This window comes from Lissotriton helveticus, chromosome 9, assembly GCF_964261635.1.
Source record: "Lissotriton helveticus chromosome 9, aLisHel1.1, whole genome shotgun sequence".
Taxonomy (NCBI): Eukaryota; Metazoa; Chordata; class Amphibia; order Caudata; family Salamandridae; genus Lissotriton; species Lissotriton helveticus.
The window spans coordinates 149,467,583-149,491,772 of NC_136070.1; the positions used below are offsets into that span (position 1 = coordinate 149,467,583).

General features: G+C 46.6%; 1 protein-coding gene across 5 annotated transcripts in view; it reads left to right on the forward strand.

Annotated features, from left to right (window-relative positions):
• The window catches only part of PTGR2 (prostaglandin reductase 2), a 471,690-nt gene that overhangs the window by 64,691 nt on the left and 382,809 nt on the right, over positions 1–24,190 (forward strand). The window contains exon 1 of one of the 5 annotated variants that reach the window (XM_078659675.1): positions 19,405–19,497. The exons of the other annotated variants lie outside the window; for them this stretch is intronic. The gene's annotated coding sequence lies outside the window, so the exon portion shown is untranslated. Of the gene's footprint in view, positions 1–19,404; positions 19,498–24,190 lie in introns of those variants that run through there. 5 annotated transcript variants of the gene reach the window in all.

Sequence of the window (24,190 nt, forward strand, 5' to 3'; positions counted from 1 at the left end):
AGGGTTTGTGGCTAAACTAATTAAACAATCCATTGAGCTTGATGTGTCAGAAGAAGAAATAACAAAAGACATCCAACGAGTTCACAAGGATCCATTTAGGTTGAACCCAAACAAAAGCAGACCCAGGAAGATCTTGGTGCATTTTCTGACTTATACCCTAAAAGAAGAGATACTTAATAGAGCTTTAAGAAGCAGTGATCTGTCGGTTAACGGCTTTTCTTATCAGATTAGATCTGATGTGTCCTCAATTACTGCGTCTAGGCAGTGGGAGCTTGTTAAGCTGCTTGAGCCTTTCAAACAACTTAGTGCTACTGCCCTGCTCAAGTTTCCGGCATCACTAAAAGTGATGTATAAAAATAAAATGAGAGTCCTAAAAAGGCTGGATGAGGCAGAAGAATATCTTCAATTACTCACTGATGAAAACAAAAGATAGCAAGTTAATAAACATTAAGGACACTAATGACTATATTTATTATTAACTTTTTTTTTAGTTTTTTTTTAGTTACATATTCCTAGCTCTCCTAACAAACACTGATCAGACGCCCGGGGAGTAGTCTCAATGGCCTAAGTTAGGCCAAGGAAAAGGAGGGGGGTTCTCCGGGGGAGCACGGGTGGGTCAAGACAGGGGGGGGAGAGGTAAGGGCACTGGGTGGGGAGCATGGGGGGAAAAAACCCCCAAAAAATGTCCAATTCGCCATATCCGATATTTAGCTGTTTTTATCTCTGGAAGGAGAAATTGCGCAAGGTAGGATAGCTCTCACATCATATATCAAGATCTTGTCGTGGAATGTAAATGGTTTACGAGTTAAGCATAGAAGAGAGAGAATACTTCAGTCTTCAAAGGATACACCTGAGAACATTTTTATTTTACAAGAGACCCACTCCACTGAACAAGAGTTAAGAGACATTTGTACTAAGAAAAAATGGATCCAGCAGGTGATAACTACCTCGCAACAAACCTCTACTAAGGGGGTGGCTATATTAATTAAATCTAATTCTGAGATTACGGTGTTACAGTCAAAGTCTGATAAAAAGGGGAGATGGGTTATAGCAAAAATAAAGTACTATTCGTATAAATTCACTATCCTAGGGTACTACGGTCCAAATTTGGATGACACACTTCCTCTCAAAGAACTTTTCGTTGAGCTTTTGGATTTTGAGGACCCGGTGATGCTTGCTGGGGATTTTAATTTAGTACTTGACCCACAGATGGAGAAGTCATCCTTTGTAAGGTTTCCCCATAACCCTAAAACCAGAGCAGTATTACTTAATGCGATCAACCAGTTTGGTTGGAAGGATATCTGGCGACAAAAAAAATGCCACAAAAAGTGAATTTACATTCCACAACAAGAAATTACGACATAAATCGAGATTAGATTTTTTTTTTATTGCAGAACACTTAGGTCAGCAAGTGGAGGAGATAAAACATCTCGGTGCTCACATTTCTGATCACTCAGCGGTTACTCTAACCCTAAAATTGTCAGGTCCACAGTTAGTTAAGAGATGGACTATTGATAGGAGTATTCTGTTGGAGGAAGAAGTAACAGAAAAATTGCTCGAGGAATCGAATGAGTTTTTTAAACTTAATCTAGGTACAGCTGCACTTCCGGTTGTCTGGGATACATATAAAGCTTTTTTGAGAGGCCGGCTATTAGCATTTCAGGTTTGGAAACATAAAGCATATAAGGCGCAAATTTCACAGATCGAAGCAAGAATTAAGGTTCTTGAACGAGCTGTATCTGATCCCAGTCTTGCAGATGGAGAAAATAGTAAAGAAGATCTGATAATTTGTAAATCTCAGTTGGAGCAGGTATTAGATGGAAGGCTGAGGAAACGATGGCAGGCTAGCTCATTGGCAAACTTTGAATATGGAGAGGCTAGTGGAAAACTCTTAGCGTGGAAAACAAAAAAGGAAGTTAAGAAGAGCATTATTAAAGACGTACAGATGTCTAATACGGATGTGATCTCAGAGAACAGAGCAGATATCGAACAGGCTTTTTTCCATCACTTTGATGAAGTCTACAAAGAGGGTCTAGTTCCACATCAGGAATTAATTCAGTCATGGCTTAACCAATATCAGGTTCAAGTTTTGGACGACCAGGCCTCCGATAATCTTAATAGAAAGATTAGCTCAACTGAAATAGCCTCGGCGATAGATTCCGCTAAGAGAAGTAAGGCCCCGGGCCCGGATGGGCTACCTTCTGAGGTCTATAAAGTTTTAGCCCCGGCAGTTATACCAGTCCTGCAGTTGCTATTTACATCTATATACGAGGAAGGAGGCAATATTCCCGTTTCCTGGAATGATGCTATAGTGGTCCTTATTTTAAAACCAATGAAGAAGGCATCTCAGTGTGATTCATACAGGCCAATCTCTCTTCTTAATTCAGATTATAAGTTCATGGCAAAAATATTAGCGGAGAGATTAAATGGGGTAGCAGCTCACCTATTACACCTAGATCAAAAGGGTTTTGTCAGAGGGTGCTTCATACAAGATCTTACACAAGCCTTAGTGGGAGCAATTGATGTTGCCTCTCTATATAAAATTCCATTCGCGGTTATTACATTAGATGCCGCGAAGGCTTTTGACCGCGTCAATTGGGAATTCTTGGCTAAAGTAGTAGAAAAGGTTAATTTGGGTAGGCACTTTTGTAGGGTAATAGCAGCTTTTTACCAAGCTCCGACAGCTAGACTACTAATAAACGGAAGCCTATCTCCTCCTATAAAAATCCAAAGAGGGACAAGACAAGGGTGTCCGCTTTCACCCTTGCTCTTTGATTTGTACATCGAATCATTCGCAGAAAAGATCAGACAAGATCAAAATATTCTACCATTCAAATATAATAACTGGGTAAAAAAAAATCTCTTTATACGCAGATGATTTGATGTTGTATACCTCAGACTCTATTAAATCAATTCCTCTTATATATTATGCTGCAGACCAGTTTGGCCAAGTTTCTGGATATCTGATTAACCAATCGAAATCAGAATGTATGTGCTGGAATATAACCCAGATAACTTCTATTCCAATTTTGAAACACCAAATTAAATATCTGGGAATTCAAGTTACGCAGGATATAAACCAACTTGCAGAAAAAATCTTGCAAAGATCGAGAAGGAAATGGCGGAATCTTTAAAAAGTTGGTAATTTCTGCCCTTGACCTTAATTGGAAGAATTAACATTGTAAAAATGATGCTGTTACCTAAAATAATATTTATATTCCAGAACATTCCTCTTGCTTTTAAAGAAACCAGACTAATTAAGATGCAAGCTAAATGGAATTCATTCATTTGGGCTTCAAAAGGCATAAGAATTTCATAGAAAAAGCTCCGCAGAAGGAAAGGCAATGGTGGTTTATGTGCACCAGATTTGAGAGTATATGCTTGGACCCTATTATTGAAAGCAGGAATAAGGTCATTTGATACCCTAGGGGGGACAGAAACAGACTTTATGTTTCAAACTATGCTATCTGAGATTCAGGGAGGGTCTCATGCATTTATGTTTAAGTTTGGCGACATGGTTTTTAAAACAAAAAATGCGATTAAAGGTTCTTAGAGACATGGCATATGTGTGGGCCAGAGTCAGGAAGGCGTTGAACATTGCATATTATTCTGCTATGGCTCCAATTTGGGACTCGCCAGGCTCTCCAGAGTGGACTAAAGACTTATTATCCATACCACTTCAGAGCGCAAATATTAGATTATGGGGCCAGTTATTGCCGGAAGAGAACCTTTTGTGTTGGGAGGACATCTCTGTTCTTACGTATAAAAATGTATCTAAATTTAAGTACTTACAAATTAAAAGCTGGGCCCAGGCTGTGACAGAGGATAAAGGCGTCAAGGCTGCTTTGGAGGAACTCCTATTTAAGAAAGCAAGAAATCTCAAAACATCAGTGCTTTACTGGACAATTTTGGAGGGAGAAGATGGAGAATTTGGTCTTCCGGAACAACTTTGGAGGGACCAAGTTCTGGATGCTGACTTGCAGAATTTATGGCAAGTATCTTTTGACTTACTACATCTCACGGTATCACCTGCCAATTTAAAGCGGAATCACCTGTTTTCTCTCCATAGAGTATATTGGTCTCCGGCTAGGCTGGCCAAATTTTCAAAGGGGCCTACTCCATGTTGTCCAAAATGCAATTTGGAAAAAGCAGATGACCTCCATATGTTTATGACCTGTCCAGCGCTTAGAGAATTTTGGTTTGAAGTACAAGAAGGTATGGAAGCCCTCTTTGGGTATGATATACAGGTTAGTACGCAACAAGTTTTTTTTGGAATCCCCTCTAATTATGAGGACGTACCTCAAGATATCAATAAGTTATTTCTTTATTTAATCATTCTAGCTCGTAGGGAAATATGTAAATTGTGGGTGAGCACTAATGCACCGTCATATGTAGATTGGATTAGGGCAATCAGGCATACTCCTAGTTTGGATAAAGTGGTCTGGAAGAGTAGGAAGTATTTTTGGATTCCTTGTATTAACTGGCTCGATGGGCTTTGAACAACTTTGTCCAATGATTATGCCTTTTTGCAGAATGTACCACCCTAAGATCAGTTTAAGGGCCTGGAAAATTGGGAAACTGAGCTGACTGTTTACATGGCGGTACTGTGCGACACATGTTGGGTGTCTGCAAAAAGAGCATCCACAAAGATTCTCGGTATAATTAATACTGAAAATATCTTTTTGGCGTATGAGGACAACATTTTTTTTATAAAAAAAAATATTGCAATAAGTATTATTTATCTTGTCTGAGGAGTTCTGATTGCTGTGGCATAGGATTTTATCTGCTGCTATAAATATCACTTTCTTCTCTGGGCAACTCATATTAAAGGGTTAATAAGTAAGTATGGGCTGAAAATCCGTTCCGCTCGCGGAATTTGCGAATTTTTGGCAATTTCGTGGTCAGCGAAGTGCGCTAAATTGTCAAAGAATTCGTGGATTTATTTTGCTTGGTCGCGCTTCCAAAATACAATCTCACGCGCACGGCATTGACTTACCGTGATTCTGAGTTCGCCGAGTTGTTTTCCTCTCGGTTTGCGTGCGCTGCGCCATTTTCGATCTTGCTGCGTGATCGCGCGAGACTTTTCGACCGCGAGTACATCATGGCGTGATCGCGCGAGCCTTTTCGACCACAAGTACGTCATAGCGTCCCGCCATCTTGCACCGCAAGACGGCGAGCCTTTTCGACCACGAGTACGTCATAGCGTCCCGCCATCTTGCACCGCAAGACTTTCAGAACGCAAATACGTCATAAGGGCCCGCGATCACGCATCGTGAGAGTAAACAATTGCGAACACGTAGATGCGTCGCGAAGCTGATATCAGGCGGGAGATTTGAACATCTCGCTTTCCCGAAATAGCAAAAATTGCAATTCTGCACAAGAAATCTATCGCTGGCAGCATAAACCTTCTGAAATTGATGATTTTGATCAGGATAACTCCTCAGATTGACATTTGGCTGCACTTTTTTGCGCAAGGAGTGCATTTGTGGGGGGTTGGGAGGAAAGAAGTGCCCCAGAGTCTCCAACTTCCTGTTCCTGTCCAGCAGGCCCCTCCCACTGCTTTGTCCATGTCCTGGTCACTTTTCATTTGGATCTGGAGCTGGAAGGATTACTCTTTGTGGCTGCTGCTGGATATTTGTATTTGAGGACTTTTTGTTTGGATCACTTTTGGAGTTGAGATTTTACAAGTAAGTTGGTGTTGTTTGTTTGGGGCATTACAGTTGCTGCAACTACAATTTATAAACTTTTTCACAACTTTTTAAAAAATAATCAAAATATATTGTGGGTAGCAACAGTATCTAGTAGGCCCAGGGTCATTCATGGGTGCATGATACAACTGTTTCTGTGAGTTTTGTTGAACTTAAATATCATTTACGGCATGGATGGCATGGAATTGAATAGCTCACTGTTATTATATCTATGTGGATGTTTTTTTTAATTTTGGGGTGCGTGTTAAAGCCACACTAGCCAGTAGGCCCAGGGGTAGTCAGTGGTGCATGGGCCAAGTCTTTCTGTGTGTTCTCTTGATTTTAAACATCATTTAGGGCATGGATGCCATTGGATTGGAGTGATTTCTGTGTGTATTTTGATTTTTTGGGGTGTTGTTGGGGCCTGGTCCAGGGCCTGGCCATGTGGGTGGGGGCCATTTTGAGGCCTGGTCCAGGGCCTGGCCATGTGGGTGGGGGTTTAGGGGCCATTTTGAAGCCAGGCAGTGTGCTTTGTGCCATAGGCCTGCACCAAGTCTGCCTTGCTTGCTTTCATCGATTATGCCCAGGGGTACTCAGTGGTGCATGGACCAAGTCTTTCTGTGTGTTCTTTTGATTTTAAACATCATTTAGGGCGTGGATGCCATTGGATTGGGGTGATTTTTTTTGTATTTCGATTTTTTGGGTGTTGTGGGGCCTGGTCCAGGGCCTGGTCATGTGGGTGGGGGCCATTTTGAGGCCTGGTCCAGCGCCTGGCCATGTGGGTGGGGGTCTAGGAACCATTTTGAAGTCATGCAGTGTGCTTTGTGCCATAGGCCTGCACCCAGTCTGCCTTGCTTGCTTTCATCCATTATGCCCAGGGGTAGTCAGTGCTGCATGGGCCAAGTCTTTCTGTGTGTTCTCTTGATTTTAAACATCATTTAGGGCATGGATGCCATTGGATTGGGGTGATTGTTGTGTGTATTTTGATTTTTTGGGTGTTGTTGGGGCCTGGTCCAGCGCCTGGCCATGTGGGTGAGGGTCTAGGGACCATTTTGAAGCCAGGCAGTGTGCTTTGTTCCATAGGCCTGCACCCAGTCTGCCTTGCTTTCATCCATTATATACCCAGGGGTAGTCAGTGGTGCATGAAACAACTTTATTTTGGGTCTTTACGTTGTTGGGTGTGTTGTGTTAATAATAATAAATGCCTAGTTGCAAATATTAATTGAAGCACGACATATGCAACATCTATTTAACTGATGTTCCTCTGGCTTCCTTTGCTTTAGATGCACAAAGACTGAGGTGAGAACCAGGAATCATCCTCATCATCAACACTTGTTGTAGTGCCAGGAAGAAGTCCTGCTGCGGTGTGTGCACAACGTCACGTGGCGTCACGTGTGGTGGCCACAGACAACTCTGCAACTCGTGCAACTGCGTCCTGCTTTTCTGACATCTGAAGATGATGTGCCCAAAGAAAGGTGGCCACAGCTCCTCTACCAAGAAAGTTGCCAGTGCCACTGCCAGTAAGAAGGAACAGAAGAAGCAAGGGGCGCCACTTACCAAGGAGACTGGTGTGCCGACAGACACTTTTTTTGGGGAAAGAAAAACTACGCCTGCAGCAGCGGTGTCCGCCAGGGACCAAGCGGGGAGCAGCACCTCCGCTTCATTGGTCTCCGTGCCACCACGCCAAGTTAGGCCCAAGTCCATGAGTGCCGCAGAGGCAGCCTCTTTAATTGCTCTTTCACAATCGACCAGTGATGTTGGCGTTGACTCATCGCAAAGTAGCATCCAATCAACGAAGGGTGTAACTCATCTGACGAGTTTTCAAACACAGCCGCAACGACAACCACAGGTGCAGCAAGGAGTGGCGCAAGTAGAGGCGCAAGTAGAGGCGCATGGAGAGGCACAACTGCCCACAATGCTTGTTCCTCCAGAAGTAGGGGCACATCAGGAAATCGAGATTCAAGCGGAGGTATCATCCGAGCAAGCCACTCCTCCTGATGATCCATTGTCTTCCAGATCCCCAGCAAGAAAAAGGTCAAGGAGGGCTAGTACAAGTTCTTTTTCAAGCCCCATTCCATCTGATGAGCTAGATCTTGATTGGCACCCACCAATGCAGTCTGAGAGGGAGGCACGCCAAGAGCCGACAAAGGTAGCTAAAAGGAAGGTTCCCGCAAGGCTTTCACTTATGGGTGATGACGAACAAGAAGTGGTGTATTCTGCTGCTGATGAACAGTCTGACGATGACGACCTAGTCATCACAGTCGTCACTCCAGCCCCAGCGGACATGCAGCAGACAGACATTTTTACCTTATCCAAAAATGCTGCTTTGCAGGATGTGTGTGGCGTGGCACCACTGGTGGTACCACCACCAACACAGGTAACTACTACACCAACACGACCTACAGCTTCCATATTTTCTCGTCAGAAGGGCCGGCAGGGACCTCCATCCAGCTCGACCCCCATTACCTCAAGTAGTGGTGCTGTAAGTGCACAACAGACTCAAATTCAGCCACGCCCATCCTCCACTTCATCTGGCATTGAAAGTAGCACCTCCACCACCACCAGAAATCTCAACTCCCCAGTTTGGGACTTATTTAGTATTAGCAAAAAGGCGGAAAACCTAGTCATTTGTTCGATTTGTAAACAAATAGTTAGTCGGGGTAACCTTGGTACCAACTATGGAACCGGAGGCCAGAGAGGTCATCTCAAAAAACACCACATCATCCAGTGAGAGGCGCACCTAAGTAACATCTGGAAAGCCAAAAGTACAAATCCAAATGTAGACATTGATTTTGCATCTGATGACGAGGAGGAGCTGATCGTGCAGGGGGGAGGTGAACAACGGAGAGACATTTTTTCTTGTACACACAGTACCCCTGGCAGCAGCACTGCAGTGGTAGCGCCCACACCCTCCTCTACCCCAGCAACATCAAGGAGGCACAGTAGTCTGGTAGAGACACCAATGCGAAAAAGTACATCAATGAGCCTAACTTGGTTGAAGAGGTCTGGATCCTCCTCATCACATATGTAAACTGTCCAGACCACCATTAAAAGCATTTTTGGGTCGGAGGCGCCATTTGAAAGCAAACAACCAACAGCACGTCTTTATAATGCAATGCTGGCTAAAATGTTAGCGCTGGACCTTCTCCCTTTTTCTTTCGTGGAAGGGGTGGGTTTTCTAGAATTTGTGTCAATAGTCTGCCCTAAATGGAAGGTTCCTAGCCGGTCCTATTTTGCCAGAGTTGTGGTTCCAGCACTACATCAAGATGTGCTGGAGGTGATTGGGACAGCTTTGCAGAAGAGTGCTGTTCACACTATCCACCTGACAATAGACATGTGGACCAGTTGCCAAGCCGTTGATTACATGTACATCACTGCACACTGGGCCTCTTTTGCGGGGGTTAGAGACAAGATAGCTGCAGGTGGTCACAGTGCCACAATTTTTCAAGCTACTCGGAAACATGCAACAGTAGCCGTGTTTGCCATGGAGAAATCTCATACTGCAGTAAATATTTTGAAGGAGTTTAACAGTAAGGTCTTTAAATGGCTGCATCCAAGAAACCGCATGATTGGTTATGTTTCCACGGATAATGACAGTAATATAGTTAGGGCCATGAATGATGGTGGCTATTTCAGAGTGCCGTGTTTGGCGCACAGAATTAACCAAAGTCAGCAAGTTACTGACCACCTGCCAAAGAATCTGCACACATTTCAGCCATTCTCTGGGCCGGTCACACCACCACGCACCGCGCACACTCCCCGTGGGTGTGCCCAGGCTGCCCTGATCCCGCCGCTGCCCGCAGCTGTGCTCCTGACCACTGGCGTGGTCTCAGCCTCTGTAGCGCAGCGCAGCGCCGCTTCCTGCTGACTGCTCGACTTTCTCCCCTGTTGCACGTTTGTATCCTGCCACTGTCATTTCGTTATTGTTTCCCCTGTGTTTGGTGCTGTTTCCCCTGTTGCCCTTCTGTGCCCAGCCTTTTCTCTTTTTTTGTCTGTTTCATTGTCCGCCGTTTTTTTACCTGCTGTGCCCCCGCCGCGTTTCCCGCCACCTCCCTGCTCCCCGCCGCTGATCCCCTGCGGCCCCGCCCCCTTCCACCTGGACCCTTCCCATTCGCCGCCCCGCTCCCGCCTCCCAGCTGCCCCTCCCTCGCTCCACCCCCCCCACTCTCCTCATATGGCAGAGTGGCAAACGCGCAGCGTTGACGCGCAGCGGGCGCGCCGATTGAGCGCCGAAGGTGCGCCAAAGGTAAGCCCGTCTGCGCCCGTCCGCGCCTGGACCGCGCCCAGCACCAGGACCCCTGGCCCCCGCAGTCACCAGCCCACCCGGCGGACCTACGACGCCACCGAACTCATCGCACTCAACGCCGGCCGTACTCCGGGTTGCTACCGAGCAACACCGAGACGCACCCACGGACCCTTCTGCTGCCTCCCCTGCAAGTTCACCTGCATCGGGACCTGCACTACCCCAGCACCGACCAAGACGAGCAACAGCAGCAGCCACCTGAAATGCATCCTGCTCAACACCCGCTCCGTCCACAGACACGCCGTCGAGCTCTGGAACCTGCTCGACACAACTTCACCAGACGTCGCCTTCCTCACGGAAACCTGGATGAACGCCTCTTCAGCGCCCGACATCGCCATCGCCATCCCAGACGGCTACAAGATCATCCGAAGGGACCGCATCAACCAAACCGGAGGAGGCGTCGCCATCATCCACAAGAACACCATCCGCATCACGACCAACACCGACGGCACCCGCCGAGCTCCTGCACTTCCAGGTCCACATCAACCCCAAGACCACCCTCCGAGGCACCCTCATCTACAGACCCCCGGGACCACGCACACAATTCAGCGAAGACATCGCCGACTTCATCAGCCCACACGCCCTCCCCTCCGCTGACTACATCCTCCTCGGGGACCTCAACTTCCACCTGGAGAACAGCAACGACCGCAACACCGCCACCCTGCTGGACAACCTCGCAAACCTCGGACTCAAGCAGCTGGTGACCACCCCCACCCACTACGCCGGCCACACACTCGACCCCGTCTTCTCATCCAGCAAGGACATCACCTTCAGCCACGCCACCGGACTCCACTGGACGGACCACAGCTGCGTCCACTTCAGCTTCAGAAGGACCACGATCCACCACCACCAGCAACAGGGTGCACGCAGAAGCTGGAACAAGATCACAGCCGACCAGCTCGCGACGTCCCTGAGCAAGAACCCACCCACCAGCGCAACAAACCCCAATCAAGCGGCCACCAACCTCACGAAGTGGATCAGCGACTGCGCAGACGACCTCGCCCCCCTGAGGACCCCGCCTAGCAGATCCGGCAGCAAGAAAGCCCCATGGTTCACCGACGAACTCAAGAGCTCCAAGAAGATCTGCCGAGCCCTCGAGAGAACCTGGCGCAGAGACCCTACACCGGACAACATGACTGCCCTCAAGCTCGCCACCCGAAAACACCACCAACTTATCCACGCCACCAAGAAAACTGCATTCAAGGAACGACTGGACAACAACGCACACAACAGCAAGGAACTCTTCAACATCGTTAAAGAGCTCTCCAACCCCAACGCCGGAAACAACGACATCACCCCTTCGCAAGACCTCTGCAACTCCCTCGCCTCCTACTTCCACAACAAGATCGCGGACATACACAACAGCTTCAGCACGCAACCAACGCACGCCACGACCCAACCACCGCCCCCCAACACCACCCTCTGTGCCTGGACCCCGATCAGCACCGAAGACACCGTCCGCACGATGAACTCCATCCACTCCGGATCTCCGACCGACCCTTGCCCTCACCACGTCTTCAACAAGGCCGACGATGTCATCGCACCCCACCTGCGGGACATCATCAACACCTCCTTCGACACCGCTACCTTCCCGGAAAGCTGGAAGCACGCCGAACTCAGCGCTCTACTAAAGAAGCCATCAGCCGACCCCACCGACCTCAAGAACTACCGCCCCATCTCGCTGCTCCCGTTCCCTGCAAAAGTCATCGAGAAGACCGTCAACAAGCAGCTGCCCACCTTCCTCGAGACGAACGGATCCCTCGACCTCTCGCAGTCTGGCTTCCGGGCCAACCACAGCACCGAGACCGCCCTGATCGCAGCCACCGATGACATCCGAGCCCTGCTTGACAATGGAGAAACAGCAGCCCTCCTCCTCCCAGACCTCTCCGCGGCCTTCGACACTGTCTGCCACCGTACAGTAGTACAGCGACTCAGCAACGTCGGAATCCAGGAGAAGGCACTGGAGTGGATCATCTCCTTCCTCGCCTGAAGGACACAGAGAGTCCGCCTCCCCCCGTTCAGATCTGAAGCCACCAAAGTCATCTGCGGCGTTCCTCAGGGCTCCTCGCTCAGTCCAACCCTCTTCAACATCTACATGAGCCCCCTCGCAGACATCGCACGCCAGCACAACCTCAACATCATCTCCTACGCCAACGACACCCAGCTGATCCTCTCCCTCACCAACGACCCCGCCACCGCCAGAGCCAACCTTCACGAAGGGATGAAAGAGGTAGCCGAATGGATGAAGAACAGCCGCCTGAAACTGAACTCGGACAAAACAGAAGTCCTCATCCTGGGATCCTCACCCTCCGCCTGGGACGACTCCTGGTGGCCCCCCGCCCTAGGCAACGCACCCAAACCAACAGAACACGCACGCAACCTGGGCTTCATCCTGGACTCCTCCCTCTCCATGCCCAGACAAGTCAACGCCGTCTCCTCGTCGTGCTTCAACATCCTGCGCATGCTACGTAAGATCTTCCGGTGGATCCCCACCGAGACCAGGAAGACGGTCACCCAGACCCTCGCCACCAGCCGTCTGGACTACGGCAACTCCCTCTACGCCGGAACCACCGCCAAACTCCAGAAGAGACTCCAGCGGATCCAGAACGCCTCAGCACGACTCATCCTGGACATCCCCCGTCGCAGCCACATCTCCGGACACCTGAGAGACCTGCACTGGCTCCCGGTCAACAAGAGAATCACCTTCCGTCTCCTCACCCACGCACACAAAGCCCTACACAACCAAGGCCCAGGATACCTCAACAGCCGCCTCAACTTCTACGCCCCCAAACACCAGCTTCGATCGACCGGCCACGCCCTCGCCGCTGTCCCCCGCATCCGAAGAGCCACCACAAGGGGACGGTCCTTCTCCTACCTCGCCGCCAAAACATGGAACTCCCTCCCGACCCACCTCCGCCTGACCCAGGACCACCTCGCCTTCAGGAAGCAACTCAAGACCTGGCTGTTCGAGCAGTAGCAGACCCCCCTCCCCTAGCGCCTTGAGACCCTCTGGGTGAGTAGTGCGCTATATAAATGCCTTGGTTGATTGATTGATTCTTTTAAGGCTCGGAAGCAGCTGAGGATCATTCAACGTGTCTGTAGAGTGCCAGTCAGAGGACTCATCCAGGAGGTGGCAGCACGTTGGAACTCAACCTCTACATGCTTGAGCAGTACTTGGTAATCAATGAGTATGTCTTTAACGCACGGGGTGCTTCTATGAAAGACATGAGGCTAGAGGTGGAGGAATGGGACCTAGTTAAAAGCCTGACAGACATGCTTCGTCCTTTTGAGGTCTTCACGTGTGAAGTCAGCAGGGAGGACTGTACTTTGGGCAAAGCTATCCCATTGTTGCGCATACTAGAGCACCAACTGAAGGCAGTGTCTTCAACGTTCAAAGATGATACTGACAAGCAAGACACATATCAGTTGGCGGAGAACTTATTAACCCGCCTACTTGACAATGCAAGGCATAAAGGAATACATTGTGAACAACATTACATTTGTGCCACTATTCTGGATCCATGGTACAAAAAGGCACTGGCCAGCAATACATTCATTCCTTTTAATGAAGCAGATGTTTCAAAGTACAAACATTGGCTAGCTCTGTCAGCCACTTGGTTAAAAAAAGAGCGGCAGGAAATTGAAGGAAACCGGCAGAAGTACTACTGAATCAGTAGGCCATCCGGCGTCAAAGTCCACTTCCACTTCTGAGGCCGAAGGCAGTCACTTTCCCTCAGAGCCGTTACCGACACCAGCAACCGTATCATCATCATCCTCACCTGCACCAGGCCCAGTCATAATATTGTCGGAAGCGGATTGGATAACACATCAAGGGTTTGCTCGTTCCAGTGTTGATGCAAAGGCCACAGATGGTACGCAAAGTGGAGCACCCCTGGGTGACCTTGAGTGGATGGTGCAGGCCTATCTGGATGACCCAACAGAGGTCTTCATTGATCACAATACATTGCTGTATTGGTATGGGAAAAGGGGTCAATGGCCACTGATCACCCAGCTGGAACTGAATTATTTGTCTTGCCCACTCGCAAGCGTGTCTTCTGAACGTGTTTTCAGTGCTGCTGGTGCCATTGTAACTTCAAAAAGGACCCGCCTCTCGCCCAAAAATGTGGAGAGGTTAACAATGATCAAGATGATTCAGCACTTCACACCACCAGATTACAAAATACGTGAATCCACACTGGAAGGAGAGGACACCGACTTAGATGACGGAATTTCTTCTCCATTAGCTGACCTACTCCCGTCTCAATTCACAGAGTTTGAGGACGAGCTCTACTTCCCTGACACCCAGGCCTGAAATACTGACTTCCTTTTTTTTGTCCTTATTCACTTTTATTCCTGTGTGTATTTCTTTGTTTTGCAATTTTTACCACAACAAAACTCTAATCACAACAAATCCATCAGCAGCACTGTCTTCGTCTTATTTCCTTATTGAAGGTGCCGCTGTCTGCATTCCTGAAGTTCACAAGTTCACAACTAAGTCATGCTCCTCTATCCTCCTCCTCCAGACTCCCCCTTATCCATTTCCCTCAAGGCAGATGGCTGGATTACGCAGAATCAAGAAACTGTCGCTTCGTAGATGAGTCCCCTCAAAAGAAGTGGCACTGGAATTACTGACTATATGCTGATTGCTGACAGTTACTTCTGAAATTGACATGAGAGGCTGCCCTGTGGGCCTTCACTTTAAGAACAAGATGCGGACAAAAAGTGGAACAGGTAATGAATAATGAGATGGCATGCAGTGGACAACACTGGCTGTCTGGCTTTGATGAAAGCAATTGCTGTTTGTTTGTTGTGCATGAAATGAATCATATGTCTTCTGTTATTATTTAATCTTTTACACACTAAATGTAACTCAAGTCTACTCTGTTTTTACCTTGTTTAATTAAAATTGTACTTCTAGTGCAGGGGCCACTACGTTGCATTTTTTAATATGGAAAATGTCCTTGGACTCACTGTGTGTAGACTGTGACTGCATGAACAACATTGAGTTTGCCAATATACCATGATGATGATGAGTCTTGATGATCAAAATTACATAATATCTTTATTCTTTACAGTCACTCACTGGGATGGAGGGATCATCATCGTCGGTTTACGGAAGAACTATGGCCATTTCGTGAGTGGTAAACAAGTCAACAACAACTACAGCAGAACTACATGTCTGTCTAGTCGTGGTATGGAGTGGTCGAGCCAGTGTAGTGTTATGCCAGAGTCCAGACAGCAGTTCATGTAAAATTGCGGCTATGTGGCTTGCTGCATACAATTAGATATGCTTTGTCTGTCTATGTCAAAGAGGTATGCTACATCAGGTTACTTCACTCAGTGGTGCCTGACTTGACCGTCTGCATGGCCCTGGCCTGCTGTGTGCTAATTACTATCTTTGAAAAGGAGACTCAGAGTACGCACTTTAGAAATGATGCTTGTATGTAATACCTGCGCCTCTGAAACTGAAATGTTATTTTTGCACTACACACCGTACCTTATATTTTTTCTCTGTGGTGTTTTAATATCACTTCCTGTTTTTCCATCAACAATTACAGGCCGGCTTTTACCCTGTGCGATGGGAAAAACATTAGCTCAGGCTTACCTTTAGCAATCTGCAATTCTGCATCCGCCAGGCAGGCAGTGGACAGTGTGTCTGGTCACCAAGATTGATCGATGGAGCGTCAGATGGAATGGAGTAGTACCGCGAATAAGGGGAATGGCTGGATGCATGCAACTTCCCAAATTGAACAGTACAACAACATACAGTTACTGTATCCTCTTCACTTCTCCTTATCTTTTAAATAATGTTATTGTTGTGAACTTCTATGAGTGTGACTCTGTGCGTTTGTTTGCTCTCTGCTTCAAATTCATCCCTCCAGCTATTTGATAAGTTTCTATGCTATTTTTAAAACAAATTTGTACTAATAAGTGTTCTCTCTGAGGGCAAATAGGCAAGTGAAATTACGTAATACTGTAGCCCTGTACTGTCAAGTTGTTTCTTCATAGTTAGTAAGTTGTAGTAAGTACTACTTTTCAGCAACCTAACAATCAATTTAGCAAACAACTTCATGCATGCAGTAGTGCACTTCCTGTATGTCCCTAAAAGATTTTTGGATATCTTCGTATCCAAAGATTTGTTTTTCTTCATTTTGTTGTTTGTCCATGCTGTGTTTTTTTTCCTCTCTCCACAAAACTTTTCCAAACAAACCCCATTCCCATCCAATTTTCAAACCCTAACCCTCTTCCCCTGGGCTGTGTGGTTTTCATTGAAGCGTGACTAAATGACAACAATAATTCCACACACTTGCTGGTGAGGATACTGTGAAAGCAACAGAAAATCAATTTCAAGGCTGGTGAAGGAATCCGAGGATTTATTCTTATTCTTATTCTGCTTGACACACACCCATGAGTATTTGCAAATCAAATCAGAATTTCATGTGCGCCATCAGTGGATTGATCATCAACAACATCCTCCTCTTACACGTGACGAATGCTTACGCTGCTGTGTCCTTCACCTTCAGTACTATTTCTTGTGGTAGCCATACTCCAAGCAACTAATACTTATATTTTGAATACTTTAGCATTGCTTAGGCTACAATTTATGGCACAGTTCTTGTGTACTGTACTATCTATTGTACTGTTCTAATGCTCCGCTCAGGCCACTCAATATTTCATTTCTGTTTTTTTCATATCCTGCTACTGCCAGTGTGTACCACTACTACTACCACCACAGCGATGACATTTCATCCATCCAGGATTCCATAGCCAACCTTAATCGCCATTTGCCATGCAGCCAGCCGGTGCCTAGCCCTATTCTCAAACACGAATCACAGGTAAGATGAGCATTTTGGGGGAGGAAGAATAATGGAGTAGGAGGAGAGGAGAGACTGACGGTAGTACTAGTAAAGTAGTAGGACAATTGAATTCACTAACTCTGTCAGTGGCACTTTTGTACAAATTTGGGCAATTAGACAATTTGAATCAACCAGCCAGTTAAGTTTCAGGAAAATAAACGTACAGTTAACCCCCCCTACCTCCCCCACAAAACAGTAAAAAAACGTGGATGCTATGTTTAAGTTGAAATAAATAATTATTTGAGCCCTAACAAAAATAAACTATCCCACAAGAAGGACCGACCCACCCCCCTCCCTAACCCCAACCAATGTCCATGAAATCAATGTCCCCAGTCCAAAAACCCCAACGCCCAATTCCCACCCCCCAAAAGTCTTTAAAAAAGGGACAAGGGACAGTCTCTCTACTTCCGCCGGCGGCGGTGTCCTTTGGCCAGGTGGTCACGCTGCTCTCTTCCGAGGTCCTTTCAGCCTCGCCACATCCTGCTCAAAGTTGGACACTTTCAGGGTCAAGCGGTGCACACGACCCTTGCACTTGCAAGTACTGTGGGGGGAAGCTGTTGTTTTTGATGCTCGGCGGTGACGAGTGGCTGCCAGACGTTGGCTCCATACCGCTGGAGGCTTGCGCTGGCTGTATGACCCAGGGGTAGCGGAGGAGGATGCAGCTGTTGTGGATGTTGTTATTGTAGACTGTGTGTCATCTTCCTCCTCCTGAGCCACCAGCCGCCGATATTCGTCGACTATTGACTACAGCTTCGGTTGCCGGGTCCGGATAGACAACTCCTTCCTTGTTAGTTTGGAAGGAGTATCTATATGAAGAAAGAAAAACATACTGTAACCAATGCTCTTTAAGATTAACACAAAATAATTCAGCGGAAAGTTGTGTCACAGAAGCACTAGCAAAATTTAGCGAAATTGGTATGTAAACTTGTGGAAGCCGGCATAATGCCAGCGCAGTCAACTTGCACACAAGAAAAACAGACGCAAGCCATGATGACACAGACTTGCGTTACGGTTACCAGTCCAGTACATGCAGGTGGTGAAGCTCTTACTTTTCTATTACGGGTGGCAGTGGCCATACTCTGTTACAAGGGCTACTGCTTAATTAATTTAACTTTTACCCTGCCCTGCCCCTGACTACTACAAAAGGAAAAGGAAGAAGATAAATAATATGATCATCTATCCCTTCACAGGATATTTGCTTACATATGGGATGACATTTAGGTGCTTTGTTTTTTGATTGAGTGAACACCGATAGGCCACACATGAATGACAGAGTTGTAAAAAAATTATTTAACAGAGGTAGTGAGTGAGTGGTCACCGTAATCGCCGGATATATGCTGTGCTTGCAAACTACTGTTACTAGTCATGGTAGTATTCTGAAAAATTACAACTTCTACTTTCCTCGGCTTTGCTACTCTGGCACAGATGTGCAGTATTACATGCTCTTCAAAGTAACTCTCTTCATGCAGTGACCGTCTATACATACACCTATGCTATATATGAGGAAGATACTATCCAGGCATCCTTCCATTCAAAGTAAATGTCAATCATTCTTCTTAATGTCTGACTCTCAACTGGACAAACCTTACTTTTTCTCACCGAAAAACAACCTTTTTATTTTATTTTGTAAACCGCCAGCCATGCATCCGTGCTTGACTTGCATTTGAATTTGAACCAAAGGATATATTGCACACACATACAGTTTCTGTTTCACCCACCCAGGCAGTCCTCTTTTCTTTCTCCTTCCATTCATCCTTGCTTCAGCCTTCAACCGGCCATGCATCAGATTCCCAGCCACCTCGGGCAGCATTCAAAAACAAGTATCATTCTTAGCCAGTCATTAATTTTAACTCGCTCGTCCTTCCTTACACCCTTCTTTCCCTTTTCGTTCATCCCATCCATCAAGTTCATCTCTGATCTGACTTGGCTTCTCGATAAAACTTTCACAGCTGAGTTGAAGTCAAATTTAGAGGAGGCCATTGGTTACTCGTCAACTCCCGCCGCGAATGCTATTGCTAATGAAAAGTCAAGGGTGACTGTCTTCTACCTGGTAGACAAAAACTTAGTTCTAAATTTGTAAGTCTTCTTACAGTAAAGTGTACTTGTACTGTACAACATATACACCCCTACAGAGAGCCCACTCTGCAATCTCAATAAGTAAGGAATATAATAGCTTACCACTGCCCGCCACTACCGTGGCATCCCCCACAGCAGTTTCTTCTGGCTGTGGCACCGCATCCGGCACCGGAGTGATCACCTCCACGCTGGCCCCGTCACTGGTGGTTGGCTGTGCCGATGGTGTTACGCCTAGAAAATACATTTAATATTTTTAGATGCCATATACACCACTCCCTATTTTGTCTAGGAATGAAAAAAAGTTACTAGTACTACATAAACAAATTTAATAATTTGTGACTCTCTAGTCTAAACTAAAATTTTCCCTTTCTTCAGGGAAGGGTGTTTTTTATTTATGCTTAGCCATAACATGTGATGCTACACTTTTTGACACAACTGATGAATGCTTGCTTTTTAACACGCACCATTTTTCTCATAACAGACAGAAGCTTCCCTTCTACGAACAAGAGCAAGATCATATGTTAGTCGGAGTCGTCAACGATTCATCCCCACCAAGACTTTAAGTTTCAACCAGGTGAGAGCTCTCCCACAATTATTGTGTGAAATCAGCCACTTTTCAGTCGTTCACCGTTTATCTTATATGAAATTGATTTTAATAAATGTTTTATATAATGCACAATTTACATTTTTACAGAGTACACACAGAGCTAGTTGTTTTACTTTTAATAAAGCTTTAAAACTTACATAGACTCTGTGGTTTTTGGTCATGAGTGAGTGAGTGAAAGGGTTTGCAATTTGCATGCACGAGTCCGTGACTCTGAGAGGTCGGGACTCTGACTCCATAGTCTTATGTTCTGGGTTGTATATTCATTGGGGATCATCGCTGCATTCGGGAGCTAAATAATGACTCTGACACACTAGCTAGTCAGTAAGGAGATTGGGGTTCAACTTCTGGTATGACTGAGGTATGTGGAAAGTCTAACTGCGCCTATTATAATTCATAACCAATGCCCTATTTCTTGTCCATAGTTCTGTATGTGCAGAATAGTCCCTGCAACAGTAGTAGTATGTCCTCCTATCCAATCAAAAGTAAACTAGTATCTTATTCTTGGTGGCCCTTGACATTTTATTGTTGGAAATTGTCAAAGCAAAAACATTTAGAAGACTTCAATAGACATTATGGACAACCCAGAGGACTGCACTCAGTGCCTAGAGCTATTGCTGAATAGAATACGAGTTTTGTTTAACACCTTTTGCCAACTGTGCAAGCTTAGCTAGCTACACAGACAGACTAATAATAATCTAATAGTACCACAGAGAGTCATAGTAGAGGCAGGATAAGAATTTAGAAACAGTCCACAAGAAGATCACAGACGATTTAGGAAAAAATAGAATTATGCGGAACGTTTGGAATAGATGGGTGCTGTAAAAGATAGGGAAATATAATTATTAATATTAACAGGAAAACTTACTGGGGCCAGCAGAGGAGCCCTCGGCAGACCTATCTGGCCTTCCTGCTCCGCCGGCGCCGCTACCTCCACCTCTGTCCTCTTGCCCCTGGTGGGATCTGATGTACATGAAAGACACAAACATGAATGATTGTTGTCAACCAAATCAAACATTTAAAAAAAACAATAACAAATTATTTCGGGGAAATAGACAACAATTGCACTAAATGTATTGACCAGTCTGCTGTGGTCTACTAGGATATTAGTATTGCTGGATTCACGGACCATCTACTTGGAAAGTTATGCAACTCCCTAAACCAACTACAAAAAGGTTCTACTAGGACTGGCAGGCAGCACTCCGCAGCACGCGAAGTGACAGACACAGTCCGTCATGATAGCAGACCACTAAAAAAATGTCCTACTAAATAACTAGTCATAATAATATACTCAAACTATCAATCCACCACCACTATCTCTTCTTAGTGGCAGGAGTACAAAGGAAGAACTGGTCTTGAGTCTCTAGAGTCTAGCATTACGCTGTTCTGTAAAGTACACTCATTCATAATCACTCAGTTCAAACATAATCGGTCACCCAGGCCAAATGAGCACAAAATTGAAAACAAGTAAGCATAGTAGCACCGCCAGTGAGCAGGCGAGCACCTGCAATCACAGAACCTCTTGAAACATAATTTACCTACAATGTAATCGGCAGCATTCTTGCTCTTCGGAAAAAATAAATATTTGAAATATCATAACACAGAGCAGGAGCAAACATAGTGATTAAATAGCTACTAGTACTCACCAAGCCCAGGGATCTCGACGCCAAGCAGGTTGAGCAAGTCTTGTTCCCGGTCCAGGATGTCGGACCACCGGTGCGGCGCCTGGTTGTAGGTGCGCCGGACCCCAGACTCCCGATACATGGCCTGGCACACGTTACCTCATAGCTGGCGACGCTTCCGCAGCCCGTAACCGGTACCGGGCCTGCCGCCTGCCGCGACGGTCTTGGGGAGGTGGCGCTGTACAAAGAACTCCAGTGCGGCCACCTCCACCGCGCTGAAGATCTCCTTGGGACTTACTGATTCCCCCCTTAACTGCCCGCAAGGGAGCCGGCTACGGGGTGCGGGACTTTTCCCCTTGGACTTGCCGGCTCCCTTTGCCCTGGTCCTGGGTAAAAGAAGGAAAGAATAGGGGAAAAAAGTAAATAAAAGAAAAGATAGAGCTAAACAAAAAAAGTAGTTATTAAAGTAACAAAAATTTGAAAAAAACCCTCAAAATATAGATGTAGAAAAATAGAGAGATGGAAAATGAGTAAAAAAGATCAAAAAAAGTTCAAAGAAACAAAGGATTGCAAAGATTAAAGCAGGATAGAAAAAGCATGCCCAGAACCATAGCAATGAATGAAAAACAAGATGGTCGTGCCCATTGCGTCCACATGGGTAAGTTTGCGCGATATGTCCCCCGCGAGCACGCAAATACGGGCGCGAACACCTAATTGTGCCCCGCACGTAGGAAATGCACCTTCGCGAGCATGCTACTAGCGCCCGGAAACGGACATACGCAACGCGAACACTGAAAACAAGATGGCCGCGCCCAGGTACGACCGCATGGGTAACTTCGCGGTAGCCACGCTGAAAAAAAAACCCCAGAGAACACGCAAAAAAAGTGTGGATTTTGCAGACCGCGAGTACATATTCGCGCGAATGTGCGTACTGCGAATTCGCAAATTTCACCCATACTTATTTATAAGCACTGGCTCTGCTGACTATTACATCACTAGTTAACCCTCTTCCTGTCTCCGAGGTCTCCATTATTTATTTATTTATTTTATTTATCTTACTGCCGCCTCACTCACTCAGTCACTCACCACTACTGAAATGAAATCAAACAGCATAATGCCGAAATGAATCAAGACAGTTGGGTCCATAACCTGAAACTTGCACTTTCATGATTCACATGAGTATGAGGTGATTTCACCTCCTAGTTTATTGCAACCAATTACTTGGCAGAGTACAAATCCCTATTCTGCATCACAAAATGAATTGCTTGATCGCAGAATGAATCTGCATCTTCAATCAATCAATCAATCAGTATTTGTGAGGCGCGCTACTCACCTGGAAAGGTCTCAAGGCGCTGGGGAGGTGCGCAGCTCCGTGGGTTCTTTCAAAGAACCAGGTCTTGAGGTCTTTTCTGAATTGGTGCAGTGTGGGACTCCGTCAGACGTGAAGGGGGAGTTCATTCCAGGTCTTGGCTGCGTGGTAGAAGAAGGATCTTCTACCTGCTCTGCCCCTGTAGAAATGTGGGACGGTGGCTAGAACGAGGTCGACTGAGCGGAGGTTTCTGTTGGGGGCGTGGAATGAGATTCTGTTGTTGAGGTATTGGGGTCTGGTGGTGTGGAGGGATTTGTAGGCTTGTGTGAGCAGCTTGAAGGTTATTCTTCTTTCGACGAGGAGCCAGTGAAGGTCGCAGAGGTGTTGGATGTGGTAGTGTCGTGGGATGTCGAGGATGTCGAGGATGAGTCTGGCTGCTGCGTTCTGGAGGGTCTGGAGTTTGCGGAGGAGGTTTTTGTTGATTCCAGCATAGAGGGCGTTGCTAGTCCAATCTGCTGGTGATGAGTGCATGGGTGACGGTTTTCTTGGAGTCGGGGGTGTTCCACTTGAACGTCTTGTGGAGGGTGTTGAAGCATGCGGAGGATACGGCATTGATCTGGCGATTTATGAGGAGTGAAGCGTCGAGTACGATGCCGATGTTGCGTGCATGGTCCGCCAGTGTAGGAGGGTTTTCAAAGGGGAGGGTCACCCGGTGTCGTCCCATGCAGAGGGGGTGGAGCCGAGGATGAGGACTTCTGTTTTCTCCAAGTTGAGCTCCTGGCAGCTGTTGCTCATCCAGGGTGCAACAACTTTCTTCCCTTCTTGAAAGTTGCGCCTGGTGATGTTGCGTTCCTTGGCCTGTATGTCATCGGCATAGGAGACTATGTTGAGCCCGTGATTTCTGACAATGGTTGTGAAGGGCCATGTAGACATTAAAGAGTGTGGGGCTGAGGGAGGATTCTTGTGGTACTCCGCATCTGATCTCTGTCAGTTTTCAGAGAAAGGGCGGTAGTCTTATTCTCTGTGTTCTGCCTGAGTAAGGATCGTATCCAGTCTGAGACCATTCCTTGGATGTCAGCTTCGTGGAGTCTGGTGGCTAGTGTGCGATGGGAGACAGTGACAAAGGCTGCCGATAGGTCCAGAAGGATGAGGGATTCCATGTGGACCTAGTCGAGGCGGGCTCGGATGTCATTGGTGGCGGCGAGGAGGATGATCTTGGTGCTGTGGTTTCCGCAAAATCTGGATTGAGAGGTGTCTAGGATGCTGTTGGTTTCTATGAAATGAATTAACTGGTTGTTGCCGGCCTTTTCGAAGACTTTGGCAGCAAAAGGAAGCAGTGAGATGGGCCTGGGTCCGTCTGGTATGCAGAGGGCTTCTTTAGGAGGTAGTTGACTTTGGCGCGCTTCCAGTTGTCTGGGAATGTGGCTCTGTCGAATGTGGCTTCAGGAAATGATACAAGCTCTGCAAGCCACACTCTCCATCTCTCTCTCCCACATACACTCTCCACCAGGCACTGTTTGTGTACGCTCTGTTGCACCTCTTTCAACATAGAGCTTGGGAGTATTCTGGCACACACATTACCTCTAACACACTCCTATACCCGAATACTCAGTGGTCGCAGAGCCAACAAAACATCCTGTTACCACAATTCCCAGAGATTTATATCCTAAACACAATCAGAGTTCAATCTGGTCAAGCAACCTCAGAAAAATCGCATCCTCTCAACCCATTG